This window comes from Phyllobates terribilis, unplaced genomic scaffold (assembly GCF_046119375.1).
Source record: "Phyllobates terribilis strain yellow unplaced genomic scaffold, ASM4611937v1 Scaffold_1047__1_contigs__length_453248, whole genome shotgun sequence".
NCBI classification, from domain to species: domain Eukaryota; kingdom Metazoa; phylum Chordata; class Amphibia; order Anura; family Dendrobatidae; genus Phyllobates; species Phyllobates terribilis.
Window position 1 is genome coordinate 337369 of NW_027363807.1, and position 18582 is coordinate 355950.

Here is an 18582-nt window from a genome sequence, read left to right on the forward strand (position 1 = left end):
ACACATATAGCTTTTCTACAGCTTTGAAGTATGCACTCACACCTCTGTTACATACACGCACTGTTTTGCTACATACTTGTACACAGCTTTCTTACATACACCAACAGCTCTCTTATATACTCATGCAGCTCCACACACACAAACACTTATATATATATATATATATATATGTACACTCATCCATCGTATACATTACCACATCTTGAAATTCCTTCCAGGAATGTGACTGATCACATGACCTGAAAGGTTCAATGGCTAATCAACAACTTTGTTTGATTGGGACCCTATCCATGCCACCTCACATATCAGGAGTGTCGTTCTTCTTTTCATAAAGAGGTCCAAGGGCTAGTCTTGCAGAAGTTTTTTCAGCTACACAGGATGCGCAACATCCGTGCAAGTCCTGGTGACTTTCTCCACTGCACTGCACCGATCAGATAGATCAGTGTGGGGCAGGAGAAAGGAGAACAGTTCTTTCAGTGATCATGAAGGATGCTGTCAGTGTTTTCCTCCATCAGAATAAGCAGCCTCTAGACTGTAAGAAACACACACATTTTAACATCATTTTGATTGTCTAAAATTTACTGCAGCTAAAAATTACATTTGGTTTACAATGCATTTTGCCAGATATGTTGTCACTTGTCAAAGCTAAGAATTTTACATGCTGGGTTTTTTTATGGCACATTTAGCACTGATAAGTTGTCACACTCTTGCTTAATATGTTAACATTCTGTCTGTAAACTGTATATGCATAGCTACCTTTTTGAAGCAATATTGAGATTTACTTAAGAACGTGGGGCCCAATAAATACCATCAATGGTGCCCAGTCCAAGAGATGGTGGATCCTATAGGTAAACACCACCTCATCATGCACTAAAACTTACTAAAAAAAAAAAAAGATGTGAAGTTCACACATATAGAAAATGGACATTTTGTGAATACATATTACACGTATTGTAAAATAGATAGAGCTCATATGTAGAGTTTGTTTGATAAACTTTCCTACTACTTTGTCTAAATTAGAAGCAAATTGGTTGAACATTACTTCTACCTAAAATGGCAGAAAACGCACCTATCTTGGTGATGGACAGGACAGCTAGAGGGGATATGGAGGAGGCTGTTATTTTTTTTTTAATAGGTGTACTTTCACCAATTTACTGATAATTAATTGAAAGTAGATGATCGGTACAATTGCTGCCAATGCATTTTTTAAAGCTGTATTGTCATGAGTCAAATTTGATCATGTTAGGTTCTTGCATAGGTCCTATAGCATTGATAAGTTTCCACCCTCTTTCCTACATACACACATCTCTCCTGCATACACACAACTCTACTACTATCACACACGCAATTTTCCAAAATACACACACAACTCTCCTCCATACACAAACACAGTTCTAACACATATAGCTTTTCTACAGCTTTGAAGTATGCACTCACACCTCTGTTACATACACGCACTGTTTTGCTACATACTTGTACACAGCTTTCTTACATACACCAACAGCTCTCTTATATACTCATGCAGCTCCACACACACAAACACTTATATATATATATATATGTACACTCATCCATCGTATACATTACCACATCTTGAAATTCCTTCCAGGAATGTGACTGATCACATGACCTGAAAGGTTCAATGGCTAATCAACAACTTTGTTTGATTGGGACCCTATCCATGCCACCTCACATATCAGGAGTGTCGTTCTTCTTTTCATAAAGAGGTCCAAGGGCTAGTCTTGCAGAAGTTTTTTCAGCTACACAGGATGCGCAACATCCGTGCAAGTCCTGGTGACTTTCTCCCCTGCACTGCACCGATCAGATAGATCAGTGTGGGGCAGGAGAAAGGAGAACAGTTCTTTCAGTGATCATGAAGGATGCTGTCAGTGTTTTCCTCCATCAGAATAAGCAGCCTCTAGACTGTAAGAAACACACACATTTTAACATCATTTTGATTGTCTAAAATTTACTGCAGCTAAAAATTACATTTGGTTTACAATGCATTTTGCCAGATATGTTGTCACTTGTCAAAGCTAAGAATTTTACATGCTGGGTTTTTTTATGGCACATTTAGCACTGATAAGTTGTCACACTCTTGCTTAATATGTTAACATTCTGTCTGTAAACTGTATATGCATAGCTACCTTTTTGAAGCAATATTGAGATTTACTTAAGAACGTGGGGCCCAATAAATACCATCAATGGTGCCCAGTCCAAGAGATGGTGGATCCTATAGGTAAACACCACCTCATCATGCACTAAAACTTACTAAAAAAAAAAAAGATGTGAAGTTCACACATATAGAAAATGGACATTTTGTGAATACATATTACACGTATTGTAAAATAGATAGAGCTCATATGTAGAGTTTGTTTGATAAACTTTCCTACTACTTTGTCTAAATTAGAAGCAAATTGGTTGAACATTACTTCTACCTAAAATGGCAGAAAACGCACCTATCTTGGTGATGGACAGGACAGCTAGAGGGGATATGGAGGAGGCTGTTATTTTTTTTTTAATAGGTGTACTTTCACCAATTTACTGATAATTAATTGAAAGTAGATGATCGGTACAATTGCTGCCAATGCATTTTTTAAAGCTGTATTGTCATGAGTCAAATTTGATCATGTTAGGTTCTTGCATAGGTCCTATAGCATTGATAAGTTTCCACCCTCTTTCCTACATACACACATCTCTCCTGCATACACACAACTCTACTACTATCACACACGCAATTTTCCGAAATACACACACAACTCTCCTCCATACACAAACACAGTTCTAACACATATAGCTTTTCTACAGCTTTGAAGTATGCACTCACACCTCTGTTACATACACGCACTGTTTTGCTACATACTTGTACACAGCTTTCTTACATACACCAACAGCTCTCTTATATACTCATGCAGCTCCACACACACAAACACTTATATATATATATATATATATATATGTACACTCATCCATCATATACATTACCACATCTTGAAATTCCTTCCAGGAATGTGACTGATCACATGACCTGAAAGGTTCAATGGCTAATCAACAACTTTGTTTGATTGGGACCCTATCCATGCCACCTCACATATCAGGAGTGTCGTTCTTCTTTTCATAAAGAGGTCCAAGGGCTAGTCTTGCAGAAGTTTTTTCAGCTACACAGGATGCGCAACATCCGTGCAAGTCCTGGTGACTTTCTCCCCTGCACTGCACCGATCAGATAGATCAGTGTGGGGCAGGAGAAAGGAGAACAGTTCTTTCAGTGATCATGAAGGATGCTGTCAGTGTTTTCCTCCATCAGAATAAGCAGCCTCTAGACTGTAAGAAACACACACATTTTAACATCATTTTGATTGTCTAAAATTTACTGCAGCTAAAAATTACATTTGGTTTACAATGCATTTTGCCAGATATGATGTCACTTGTCAAAGCTAAGAATTTTACATGCTGGGTTTTTTTATGGCACATTTAGCACTGATAAGTTGTCACACTCTTGCTTAATATGTTAACATTCTGTCTGTAAACTGTATATGCATAGCTACCTTTTTGAAGCAATATTGAGATTTACTTAAGAACGTGGGGCCCAATAAATACCATCAATGGTGCCCAGTCCAAGAGATGGTGGATCCTATAGGTAAACACCACCTCATCATGCACTAAAACTTACTAAAAAAAAAAAAGATGTGAAGTTCACACATATAGAAAATGGACATTTTGTGAATACATATTACACGTATTGTAAAATAGATAGAGCTCATATGTAGAGTTTGTTTGATAAACTTTCCTACTACTTTGTCTAAATTAGAAGCAAATTGGTTGAACATTACTTCTACCTAAAATGGCAGAAAACGCACCTATCTTGGTGATGGACAGGACAGCTAGAGGGGATATGGAGGAGGCTGTTATTTTTTTTTTAATAGGTGTACTTTCACCAATTTACTGATAATTAATTGAAAGTAGATGATCGGTACAATTGCTGCCAATGCATTTTTTAAAGCTGTATTGTCATGAGTCAAATTTGATCATGTTAGGTTCTTGCATAGGTCCTATAGCATTGATAAGTTTCCACCCTCTTTCCTACATACACACATCTCTCCTGCATACACACAACTCTACTACTATCACACACGCAATTTTCCGAAATACACACACAACTCTCCTCCATACACAAACACAGTTCTAACACATATAGCTTTTCTACAGCTTTGAAGTATGCACTCACACCTCTGTTACATACACGCACTGTTTTGCTACATACTTGTACACAGCTTTCTTACATACACCAACAGCTCTCTTATATACTCATGCAGCTCCACACACACAAACACTTATATATATATATATATGTACACTCATCCATCGTATACATTACCACATCTTGAAATTCCTTCCAGGAATGTGACTGATCACATGACCTGAAAGGTTCAATGGCTAATCAACAACTTTGTTTGATTGGGACCCTATCCATGCCACCTCACATATCAGGAGTGTCGTTCTTCTTTTCATAAAGAGGTCCAAGGGCTAGTCTTGCAGAAGTTTTTTCAGCTACACAGGATGCGCAACATCCGTGCAAGTCCTGGTGACTTTCTCCCCTGCACTGCACCGATCAGATAGATCAGTGTGGGGCAGGAGAAAGGAGAACAGTTCTTTCAGTGATCATGAAGGATGCTGTCAGTGTTTTCCTCCATCAGAATAAGCAGCCTCTAGACTGTAAGAAACACACACATTTTAACATCATTTTGATTGTCTAAAATTTACTGCAGCTAAAAATTACATTTGGTTTACAATGCATTTTGCCAGATATGTTGTCACTTGTCAAAGCTAAGAATTTTACATGCTGGGTTTTTTATGGCACATTTAGCACTGATAAGTTGTCACACTCTTGCTTAATATGTTAACATTCTGTCTGTAAACTGTATATGCATAGCTACCTTTTTGAAGCAATATTGAGATTTACTTAAGAACGTGGGGCCCAATAAATACCATCAATGGTGCCCAGTCCAAGAGATGGTGGATCCTATAGGTAAACACCACCTCATCATGCACTAAAACTTACTAAAAAAAAAAAAGATGTGAAGTTCACACATATAGAAAATGGACATTTTGTGAATACATATTACACGTATTGTAAAATAGATAGAGCTCATATGTAGAGTTTGTTTGATAAACTTTCCTACTACTTTGTCTAAATTAGAAGCAAATTGGTTGAACATTACTTCTACCTAAAATGGCAGAAAACGCACCTATCTTGGTGATGGACAGGACAGCTAGAGGGGATATGGAGGAGGCTGTTATTTTTTTTTTAATAGGTGTACTTTCACCAATTTACTGATAATTAATTGAAAGTAGATGATCGGTACAATTGCTGCCAATGCATTTTTTAAAGCTGTATTGTCATGAGTCAAATTTGATCATGTTAGGTTCTTGCATAGGTCCTATAGCATTGATAAGTTTCCACCCTCTTTCCTACATACACACATCTCTCCTGCATACACACAACTCTACTACTATCACACACGCAATTTTCCGAAATACACACACAACTCTCCTCCATACACAAACACAGTTCTAACACATATAGCTTTTCTACAGCTTTGAAGTATGCACTCACACCTCTGTTACATACACGCACTGTTTTGCTACATACTTGTACACAGCTTTCTTACATACACCAACAGCTCTCTTATATACTCATGCAGCTCCACACACACAAACACTTATATATATATATATATATATATATATATATATGTACACTCATCCATCGTATACATTACCACATCTTGAAATTCCTTCCAGGAATGTGACTGATCACATGACCTGAAAGGTTCAATGGCTAATCAACAACTTTGTTTGATTGGGACCCTATCCATGCCACCTCACATATCAGGAGTGTCGTTCTTCTTTTCATAAAGAGGTCCAAGGGCTAGTCTTGCAGAAGTTTTTTCAGCTACACAGGATGCGCAACATCCGTGCAAGTCCTGGTGACTTTCTCCCCTGCACTGCACCGATCAGATAGATCAGTGTGGGGCAGGAGAAAGGAGAACAGTTCTTTCAGTGATCATGAAGGATGCTGTCAGTGTTTTCCTCCATCAGAATAAGCAGCCTCTAGACTGTAAGAAACACACACATTTTAACATCATTTTGATTGTCTAAAATTTACTGCAGCTAAAAATTACATTTGGTTTACAATGCATTTTGCCAGATATGTTGTCACTTGTCAAAGCTAAGAATTTTACATGCTGGGTTTTTTTATGGCACATTTAGCACTGATAAGTTGTCACACTCTTGCTTAATATGTTAACATTCTGTCTGTAAACTGTATATGCATAGCTACCTTTTTGAAGCAATATTGAGATTTACTTAAGAACGTGGGGCCCAATAAATACCATCAATGGTGCCCAGTCCAAGAGATGGTGGATCCTATAGGTAAACACCACCTCATCATGCACTAAAACTTACTAAAAAAAAAAAAGATGTGAAGTTCACACATATAGAAAATGGACATTTTGTGAATACATATTACACGTATTGTAAAATAGATAGAGCTCATATGTAGAGTTTGTTTGATAAACTTTCCTACTACTTTGTCTAAATTAGAAGCAAATTGGTTGAACATTACTTCTACCTAAAATGGCAGAAAACGCACCTATCTTGGTGATGGACAGGACAGCTAGAGGGGATATGGAGGAGGCTGTTATTTTTTTTTTAATAGGTGTACTTTCACCAATTTGCTGATAATTCATTGAAAGTAGATGATCGGTACAATTGCTGCCAATGCATTTTTTAAAGCTGTATTGTCATGAGTCAAATTTGATCATGTTAGGTTCTTGCATAGGTCCTATAGCATTGATAAGTTTCCACCCTCTTTCCTACATACACACATCTCTCCTGCATACACACAACTCTACTACTATCACACACGCAATTTTCCGAAATACACACACAACTCTCCTCCATACACAAACACAGTTCTAACACATATAGCTTTTCTACAGCTTTGAAGTATGCACTCACACCTCTGTTACATACACGCACTGTTTTGCTACATACTTGTACACAGCTTTCTTACATACACCAACAGCTCTCTTATATACTCATGCAGCTCCACACACACAAACACTTATATATATATATATATATATATATGTACACTCATCCATCGTATACATTACCACATCTTGAAATTCCTTCCAGGAATGTGACTGATCACATGACCTGAAAGGTTCAATGGCTAATCAACAACTTTGTTTGATTGGGACCCTATCCATGCCACCTCACATATCAGGAGTGTCGTTCTTCTTTTCATAAAGAGGTCCAAGGGCTAGTCTTGCAGAAGTTTTTTCAGCTACACAGGATGCGCAACATCCGTGCAAGTCCTGGTGACTTTCTCCCCTGCACTGCACCGATCAGATAGATCAGTGTGGGGCAGGAGAAAGGAGAACAGTTCTTTCAGTGATCATGAAGGATGCTGTCAGTGTTTTCCTCCATCAGAATAAGCAGCCTCTAGACTGTAAGAAACACACACATTTTAACATCATTTTGATTGTCTAAAATTTACTGCAGCTAAAAATTACATTTGGTTTACAATGCATTTTGCCAGATATGTTGTCACTTGTCAAAGCTAAGAATTTTACATGCTGGGTTTTTTTATGGCACATTTAGCACTGATAAGTTGTCACACTCTTGCTTAATATGTTAACATTCTGTCTGTAAACTGTATATGCATAGCTACCTTTTTGAAGCAATATTGAGATTTACTTAAGAACGTGGGGCCCAATAAATACCATCAATGGTGCCCAGTCCAAGAGATGGTGGATCCTATAGGTAAACACCACCTCATCATGCACTAAAACTTACTAAAAAAAAAAAAAGATGTGAAGTTCACACATATAGAAAATGGACATTTTGTGAATACATATTACACGTATTGTAAAATAGATAGAGCTCATATGTAGAGTTTGTTTGATAAACTTTCCTACTACTTTGTCTAAATTAGAAGCAAATTGGTTGAACATTACTTCTACCTAAAATGGCAGAAAACGCACCTATCTTGGTGATGGACAGGACAGCTAGAGGGGATATGGAGGAGGCTGTTATTTTTTTTTTAATAGGTGTACTTTCACCAATTTACTGATAATTAATTGAAAGTAGATGATCGGTACAATTGCTGCCAATGCATTTTTTAAAGCTGTATTGTCATGAGTCAAATTTGATCATGTTAGGTTCTTGCATAGGTCCTATAGCATTGATAAGTTTCCACCCTCTTTCCTACATACACACATCTCTCCTGCATACACACAACTCTACTACTATCACACACGCAATTTTCCGAAATACACACACAACTCTCCTCCATACACAAACACAGTTCTAACACATATAGCTTTTCTACAGCTTTGAAGTATGCACTCACACCTCTGTTACATACACGCACTGTTTTGCTACATACTTGTACACAGCTTTCTTACATACACCAACAGCTCTCTTATATACTCATGCAGCTCCACACACACAAACACTTATATATATATATATATATATATATGTACACTCATCCATCGTATACATTACCACATCTTGAAATTCCTTCCAGGAATGTGACTGATCACATGACCTGAAAGGTTCAATGGCTAATCAACAACTTTGTTTGATTGGGACCCTATCCATGCCACCTCACATATCAGGAGTGTCGTTCTTCTTTTCATAAAGAGGTCCAAGGGCTAGTCTTGCAGAAGTTTTTTCAGCTACACAGGATGCGCAACATCCGTGCAAGTCCTGGTGACTTTCTCCCCTGTACTGCACCGATCAGATAGATCAGTGTGGGGCAGGAGAAAGGAGAACAGTTCTTTCAGTGATCATGAAGGATGCTGTCAGTGTTTTCCTCCATCAGAATAAGCAGCCTCTAGACTGTAAGAAACACACACATTTTAACATCATTTTGATTGTCTAAAATTTACTGCAGCTAAAAATTACATTTGGTTTACAATGCATTTTGCCAGATATGTTGTCACTTGTCAAAGCTAAGAATTTTACATGCTGGGTTTTTTTATGGCACATTTAGCACTGATAAGTTGTCACACTCTTGCTTAATATGTTAACATTCTGTCTGTAAACTGTATATGCATAGCTACCTTTTTGAAGCAATATTGAGATTTACTTAAGAACGTGGGGCCCAATAAATACCATCAATGGTGCCCAGTCCAAGAGATGGTGGATCCTATAGGTAAACACCACCTCATCATGCACTAAAACTTACTAAAAAAAAAAAAAGATGTGAAGTTCACACATATAGAAAATGGACATTTTGTGAATACATATTACACGTATTGTAAAATAGATAGAGCTCATATGTAGAGTTTGTTTGATAAACTTTCCTACTACTTTGTCTAAATTAGAAGCAAATTGGTTGAACATTACTTCTACCTAAAATGGCAGAAAACGCACCTATCTTGGTGATGGACAGGACAGCTAGAGGGGATATGGAGGAGGCTGTTATTTTTTTTTTAATAGGTGTACTTTCACCAATTTGCTGATAATTCATTGAAAGTAGATGATCGGTACAATTGCTGCCAATGCATTTTTTAAAGCTGTATTGTCATGAGTCAAATTTGATCATGTTAGGTTCTTGCATAGGTCCTATAGCATTGATAAGTTTCCACCCTCTTTCCTACATACACACATCTCTCCTGCATACACACAACTCTACTACTATCACACACGCAATTTTCCGAAATACACACACAACTCTCCTCCATACACAAACACAGTTCTAACACATATAGCTTTTCTACAGCTTTGAAGTATGCACTCACACCTCTGTTACATACACGCACTGTTTTGCTACATACTTGTACACAGCTTTCTTACATACACCAACAGCTCTCTTATATACTCATGCAGCTCCACACACACAAACACTTATATATATATATATATATATATGTACACTCATCCATCGTATACATTACCACATCTTGAAATTCCTTCCAGGAATGTGACTGATCACATGACCTGAAAGGTTCAATGGCTAATCAACAACTTTGTTTGATTGGGACCCTATCCATGCCACCTCACATATCAGGAGTGTCGTTCTTCTTTTCATAAAGAGGTCCAAGGGCTAGTCTTGCAGAAGTTTTTTCAGCTACACAGGATGCGCAACATCCGTGCAAGTCCTGGTGACTTTCTCCCCTGCACTGCACCGATCAGATAGATCAGTGTGGGGCAGGAGAAAGGAGAACAGTTCTTTCAGTGATCATGAAGGATGCTGTCAGTGTTTTCCTCCATCAGAATAAGCAGCCTCTAGACTGTAAGAAACACACACATTTTAACATCATTTTGATTGTCTAAAATTTACTGCAGCTAAAAATTACATTTGGTTTACAATGCATTTTGCCAGATATGTTGTCACTTGTCAAAGCTAAGAATTTTACATGCTGGGTTTTTTTATGGCACATTTAGCACTGATAAGTTGTCACACTCTTGCTTAATATGTTAACATTCTGTCTGTAAACTGTATATGCATAGCTACCTTTTTGAAGCAATATTGAGATTTACTTAAGAACGTGGGGCCCAATAAATACCATCAATGGTGCCCAGTCCAAGAGATGGTGGATCCTATAGGTAAACACCACCTCATCATGCACTAAAACTTACTAAAAAAAAAAAAGATGTGAAGTTCACACATATAGAAAATGGACATTTTGTGAATACATATTACACGTATTGTAAAATAGATAGAGCTCATATGTAGAGTTTGTTTGATAAACTTTCCTACTACTTTGTCTAAATTAGAAGCAAATTGGTTGAACATTACTTCTACCTAAAATGGCAGAAAACGCACCTATCTTGGTGATGGACAGGACAGCTAGAGGGGATATGGAGGAGGCTGTTATTTTTTTTTTAATAGGTGTACTTTCACCAATTTGCTGATAATTCATTGAAAGTAGATGATCGGTACAATTGCTGCCAATGCATTTTTTAAAGCTGTATTGTCATGAGTCAAATTTGATCATGTTAGGTTCTTGCATAGGTCCTATAGCATTGATAAGTTTCCACCCTCTTTCCTACATACACACATCTCTCCTGCATACACACAACTCTACTACTATCACACACGCAATTTTCCGAAATACACACACAACTCTCCTCCATACACAAACACAGTTCTAACACATATAGCTTTTCTACAGCTTTGAAGTATGCACTCACACCTCTGTTACATACACGCACTGTTTTGCTACATACTTGTACACAGCTTTCTTACATACACCAACAGCTCTCTTATATACTCATGCAGCTCCACACACACAAACACTTATATATATATATATATATATATATATATATGTACACTCATCCATCGTATACATTACCACATCTTGAAATTCCTTCCAGGAATGTGACTGATCACATGACCTGAAAGGTTCAATGGCTAATCAACAACTTTGTTTGATTGGGACCCTATCCATGCCACCTCACATATCAGGAGTGTCGTTCTTCTTTTCATAAAGAGGTCCAAGGGCTAGTCTTGCAGAAGTTTTTTCAGCTACACAGGATGCGCAACATCCGTGCAAGTCCTGGTGACTTTCTCCCCTGCACTGCACCGATCAGATAGATCAGTGTGGGGCAGGAGAAAGGAGAACAGTTCTTTCAGTGATCATGAAGGATGCTGTCAGTGTTTTCCTCCATCAGAATAAGCAGCCTCTAGACTGTAAGAAACACACACATTTTAACATCATTTTGATTGTCTAAAATTTACTGCAGCTAAAAATTACATTTGGTTTACAATGCATTTTGCCAGATATGTTGTCACTTGTCAAAGCTAAGAATTTTACATGCTGGGTTTTTTTATGGCACATTTAGCACTGATAAGTTGTCACACTCTTGCTTAATATGTTAACATTCTGTCTGTAAACTGTATATGCATAGCTACCTTTTTGAAGCAATATTGAGATTTACTTAAGAACGTGGGGCCCAATAAATACCATCAATGGTGCCCAGTCCAAGAGATGGTGGATCCTATAGGTAAACACCACCTCATCATGCACTAAAACTTACTAAAAAAAAAAAAGATGTGAAGTTCACACATATAGAAAATGGACATTTTGTGAATACATATTACACGTATTGTAAAATAGATAGAGCTCATATGTAGAGTTTGTTTGATAAACTTTCCTACTACTTTGTCTAAATTAGAAGCAAATTGGTTGAACATTACTTCTACCTAAAATGGCAGAAAACGCACCTATCTTGGTGATGGACAGGACAGCTAGAGGGGATATGGAGGAGGCTGTTATTTTTTTTTTAATAGGTGTACTTTCACCAATTTACTGATAATTAATTGAAAGTAGATGATCGGTACAATTGCTGCCAATGCATTTTTTAAAGCTGTATTGTCATGAGTCAAATTTGATCATGTTAGGTTCTTGCATAGGTCCTATAGCATTGATAAGTTTCCACCCTCTTTCCTACATACACACATCTCTCCTGCATACACACAACTCTACTACTATCACACACGCAATTTTCCGAAATACACACACAACTCTCCTCCATACACAAACACAGTTCTAACACATATAGCTTTTCTACAGCTTTGAAGTATGCACTCACACCTCTGTTACATACACGCACTGTTTTGCTACATACTTGTACACAGCTTTCTTACATACACCAACAGCTCTCTTATATACTCATGCAGCTCCACACACACAAACACTTATATATATATATATATATATATATATATATATATGTACACTCATCCATCGTATACATTACCACATCTTGAAATTCCTTCCAGGAATGTGACTGATCACATGACCTGAAAGGTTCAATGGCTAATCAACAACTTTGTTTGATTGGGACCCTATCCATGCCACCTCACATATCAGGAGTGTCGTTCTTCTTTTCATAAAGAGGTCCAAGGGCTAGTCTTGCAGAAGTTTTTTCAGCTACACAGGATGCGCAACATCCGTGCAAGTCCTGGTGACTTTCTCCCCTGCACTGCACCGATCAGATAGATCAGTGTGGGGCAGGAGAAAGGAGAACAGTTCTTTCAGTGATCATGAAGGATGCTGTCAGTGTTTTCCTCCATCAGAATAAGCAGCCTCTAGACTGTAAGAAACACACACATTTTAACATCATTTTGATTGTCTAAAATTTACTGCAGCTAAAAATTACATTTGGTTTACAATGCATTTTGCCAGATATGTTGTCACTTGTCAAAGCTAAGAATTTTACATGCTGGGTTTTTTTATGGCACATTTAGCACTGATAAGTTGTCACACTCTTGCTTAATATGTTAACATTCTGTCTGTAAACTGTATATGCATAGCTACCTTTTTGAAGCAATATTGAGATTTACTTAAGAACGTGGGGCCCAATAAATACCATCAATGGTGCCCAGTCCAAGAGATGGTGGATCCTATAGGTAAACACCACCTCATCATGCACTAAAACTTACTAAAAAAAAAAAAAGATGTGAAGTTCACACATATAGAAAATGGACATTTTGTGAATACATATTACACGTATTGTAAAATAGATAGAGCTCATATGTAGAGTTTGTTTGATAAACTTTCCTACTACTTTGTCTAAATTAGAAGCAAATTGGTTGAACATTACTTCTACCTAAAATGGCAGAAAACGCACCTATCTTGGTGATGGACAGGACAGCTAGAGGGGATATGGAGGAGGCTGTTATTTTTTTTTTAATAGGTGTACTTTCACCAATTTACTGATAATTAATTGAAAGTAGATGATCGGTACAATTGCTGCCAATGCATTTTTTAAAGCTGTATTGTCATGAGTCAAATTTGATCATGTTAGGTTCTTGCATAGGTCCTATAGCATTGATAAGTTTCCACCCTCTTTCCTACATACACACATCTCTCCTGCATACACACAACTCTACTACTATCACACACGCAATTTTCCGAAATACACACACAACTCTCCTCCATACACAAACACAGTTCTAACACATATAGCTTTTCTACAGCTTTGAAGTATGCACTCACACCTCTGTTACATACACGCACTGTTTTGCTACATACTTGTACACAGCTTTCTTACATACACCAACAGCTCTCTTATATACTCATGCAGCTCCACACACACAAACACTTATATATATATATATATATATATATATGTACACTCATCCATCGTATACATTACCACATCTTGAAATTCCTTCCAGGAATGTGACTGATCACATGACCTGAAAGGTTCAATGGCTAATCAACAACTTTGTTTGATTGGGACCCTATCCATGCCACCTCACATATCAGGAGTGTCGTTCTTCTTTTCATAAAGAGGTCCAAGGGCTAGTCTTGCAGAAGTTTTTTCAGCTACACAGGATGCGCAACATCCGTGCAAGTCCTGGTGACTTTCTCCCCTGCACTGCACCGATCAGATAGATCAGTGTGGGGCAGGAGAAAGGAGAACAGTTCTTTCAGTGATCATGAAGGATGCTGTCAGTGTTTTCCTCCATCAGAATAAGCAGCCTCTAGACTGTAAGAAACACACACATTTTAACATCATTTTGATTGTCTAAAATTTACTGCAGCTAAAAATTACATTTGGTTTACAATGCATTTTGCCAGATATGATGTCACTTGTCAAAGCTAAGAATTTTACATGCTGGGTTTTTTTATGGCACATTTAGCACTGATAAGTTGTCACACTCTTGCTTAATATGTTAACATTCTGTCTGTAAACTGTATATGCATAGCTACCTTTTTGAAGCAATATTGAGATTTACTTAAGAACGTGGGGCCCAATAAATACCATCAATGGTGCCCAGTCCAAGAGATGGTGGATCCTATAGGTAAACACCACCTCATCATGCACTAAAACTTACTAAAAAAAAAAAAGATGTGAAGTTCACACATATAGAAAATGGACATTTTGTGAATACATATTACACGTATTGTAAAATAGATAGAGCTCATATGTAGAGTTTGTTTGATAAACTTTCCTACTACTTTGTCTAAATTAGAAGCAAATTGGTTGAACATTACTTCTACCTAAAATGGCAGAAAACGCACCTATCTTGGTGATGGACAGGACAGCTAGAGGGGATATGGAGGAGGCTGTTATTTTTTTTTTAATAGGTGTACTTTCACCAATTTACTGATAATTAATTGAAAGTAGATGATCGGTACAATTGCTGCCAATGCATTTTTTAAAGCTGTATTGTCATGAGTCAAATTTGATCATGTTAGGTTCTTGCATAGGTCCTATAGCATTGATAAGTTTCCACCCTCTTTCCTACATACACACATCTCTCCTGCATACACACAACTCTACTACTATCACACACGCAATTTTCCGAAATACACACACAACTCTCCTCCATACACAAACACAGTTCTAACACATATAGCTTTTCTACAGCTTTGAAGTATGCACTCACACCTCTGTTACATACACGCACTGTTTTGCTACATACTTGTACACAGCTTTCTTACATACACCAACAGCTCTCTTATATACTCATGCAGCTCCACACACACAAACACTTATATATATATATATATATGTACACTCATCCATCGTATACATTACCACATCTTGAAATTCCTTCCAGGAATGTGACTGATCACATGACCTGAAAGGTTCAATGGCTAATCAACAACTTTGTTTGATTGGGACCCTATCCATGCCACCTCACATATCAGGAGTGTCGTTCTTCTTTTCATAAAGAGGTCCAAGGGCTAGTCTTGCAGAAGTTTTTTCAGCTACACAGGATGCGCAACATCCGTGCAAGTCCTGGTGACTTTCTCCCCTGCACTGCACCGATCAGATAGATCAGTGTGGGGCAGGAGAAAGGAGAACAGTTCTTTCAGTGATCATGAAGGATGCTGTCAGTGTTTTCCTCCATCAGAATAAGCAGCCTCTAGACTGTAAGAAACACACACATTTTAACATCATTTTGATTGTCTAAAATTTACTGCAGCTAAAAATTACATTTGGTTTACAATGCATTTTGCCAGATATGTTGTCACTTGTCAAAGCTAAGAATTTTACATGCTGGGTTTTTTTATGGCACATTTAGCACTGATAAGTTGTCACACTCTTGCTTAATATGTTAACATTCTGTCTGTAAACTGTATATGCATAGCTACCTTTTTGAAGCAATATTGAGATTTACTTAAGAACGTGGGGCCCAATAAATACCATCAATGGTGCCCAGTCCAAGAGATGGTGGATCCTATAGGTAAACACCACCTCATCATGCACTAAAACTTACTAAAAAAAAAAAAGATGTGAAGTTCACACATATAGAAAATGGACATTTTGTGAATACATATTACACGTATTGTAAAATAGATAGAGCTCATATGTAGAGTTTGTTTGATAAACTTTCCTACTACTTTGTCTAAATTAGAAGCAAATTGGTTGAACATTACTTCTACCTAAAATGGCAGAAAACGCACCTATCTTGGTGATGGACAGGACAGCTAGAGGGGATATGGAGGAGGCTGTTATTTTTTTTTTAATAGGTGTACTTTCACCAATTTACTGATAATTAATTGAAAGTAGATGATCGGTACAATTGCTGCCAATGCATTTTTTAAAGCTGTATTGTCATGAGTCAAATTTGATCATGTTAGGTTCTTGCATAGGTCCTATAGCATTGATAAGTTTCCACCCTCTTTCCTACATACACACATCTCTCCTGCATACACACAACTCTACTACTATCACACACGCAATTTTCCGAAATACACACATAACTCTCCTCCATACACAAACACAGTTCTAACACATATAGCTTTTCTACAGCTTTGAAGTATGCACTCACACCTCTGTTACATACACGCACTGTTTTGCTACATACTTGTACACAGCTTTCTTACATACACCAACAGCTCTCTTATATACTCATGCAGCTCCACACACACAAACACTTATATATATATATATATATATATATGTACACTCATCCATCGTATACATTACCACATCTTGAAATTCCTTCCAGGAATGTGACTGATCACATGACCTGAAAGGTTCAATGGCTAATCAACAACTTTGTTTGATTGGGACCCTATCCAGGCCACCTCACATATCAGGAGTGTCGTTCTTCTTTTCATAAAGAGGTCCAAGGGCTAGTCTTGCAGAAGTTTTTTCAGCTACACAGGATGCGCAACATCCGTGCAAGTCCTGGTGACTTTCTCCCCTGCACTGCACCGATCAGATAGATCAGTGTGGGGCAGGAGAAAGGAGAACAGTTCTTTCAGTGATCATGAAGGATGCTGTCAGTGTTTTCCTCCATCAGAATAAGCAGCCTCTAGACTGTAAGAAACACACACATTTTAACATCATTTTGATTGTCTAAAATTTACTGCAGCTAAAAATTACATTTGGTTTACAATGCATTTTGCCAGATATGTTGTCACTTGTCAAAGCTAAGAATTTTACATGCTGGGTTTTTTTATGGCACATTTAGCACTGATAAGTTGTCACACTCTTGCTTAATATGTTAACATTCTGTCTGTAAACTGTATATGCATAGCTACCTTTTTGAAGCAATATTGAGATTTACTTAAGAACGTGGGGCCCAATAAATACCATCAATGGTGCCCAGTCCAAGAGATGGTGGATCCTATAGGTAAACACCACCTCATCATGCACTAAAACTTACTAAAAAAAAAAAAGATGTGAAGTTCACACATATAGAAAATGGACATTTTGTGAATACATATTACACGTATTGTAAAATAGATAGAGCTCATATGTAGAGTTTGTTTGATAAACTTTCCTACTACTTTGTCTAAATTAGAAGCAAATTGGTTGAACATTACTTCTACCTAAAATGGCAGAAAACGCACCTATCTTGGTGATGGACAGGACAGCTAGAGGGGATATGGAGGAGGCTGTTATTTTTTTTTTAATAGGTGTACTTTCACCAATTTACTGATAATTAATTGAAAGTAGATGATCGGTACAATTGCTGCCAATGCATTTTTTAAAGCTGTATTGTCATGAGTCAAATTTGATCATGTTAGGTTCTTGCATAGGTCCTATAGCATTGATAAGTTTCCACCCTCTTTCCTACATACACACATCTCTCCTGCATACACACAACTCTACTACTATCACACACGCAATTTTCCGAAATACACACACAACTCTCCTCCATACACAAACACAGTTCTAACACATATAGCTTTTCTACAGCTTTGAAGTATGCACTCACACCTCTGTTACATACACGCACTGTTTTGCTACATACTTGTACACAGCTTTCTTACATACACCAACAGCTCTCTTATATACTCATGCAGCTCCACACACACAAACACTTATATATATATATATATATATATATATATATGTACACTCATCCATCGTATACATTACCACATCTTGAAATTCCTTCCAGGAATGTGACTGATCACATGACCTGAAAGGTTCAATGGCTAATCAACAACTTTGTTTGATTGGGACCCTATCCATGCCACCTCACATATCAGGAGTGTCGTTCTTCTTTTCATAAAGAGGTCCAAGGGCTAGTCTTGCAGAAGTTTTTTCAGCTACACAGGATGCGCAACATCCGTGCAA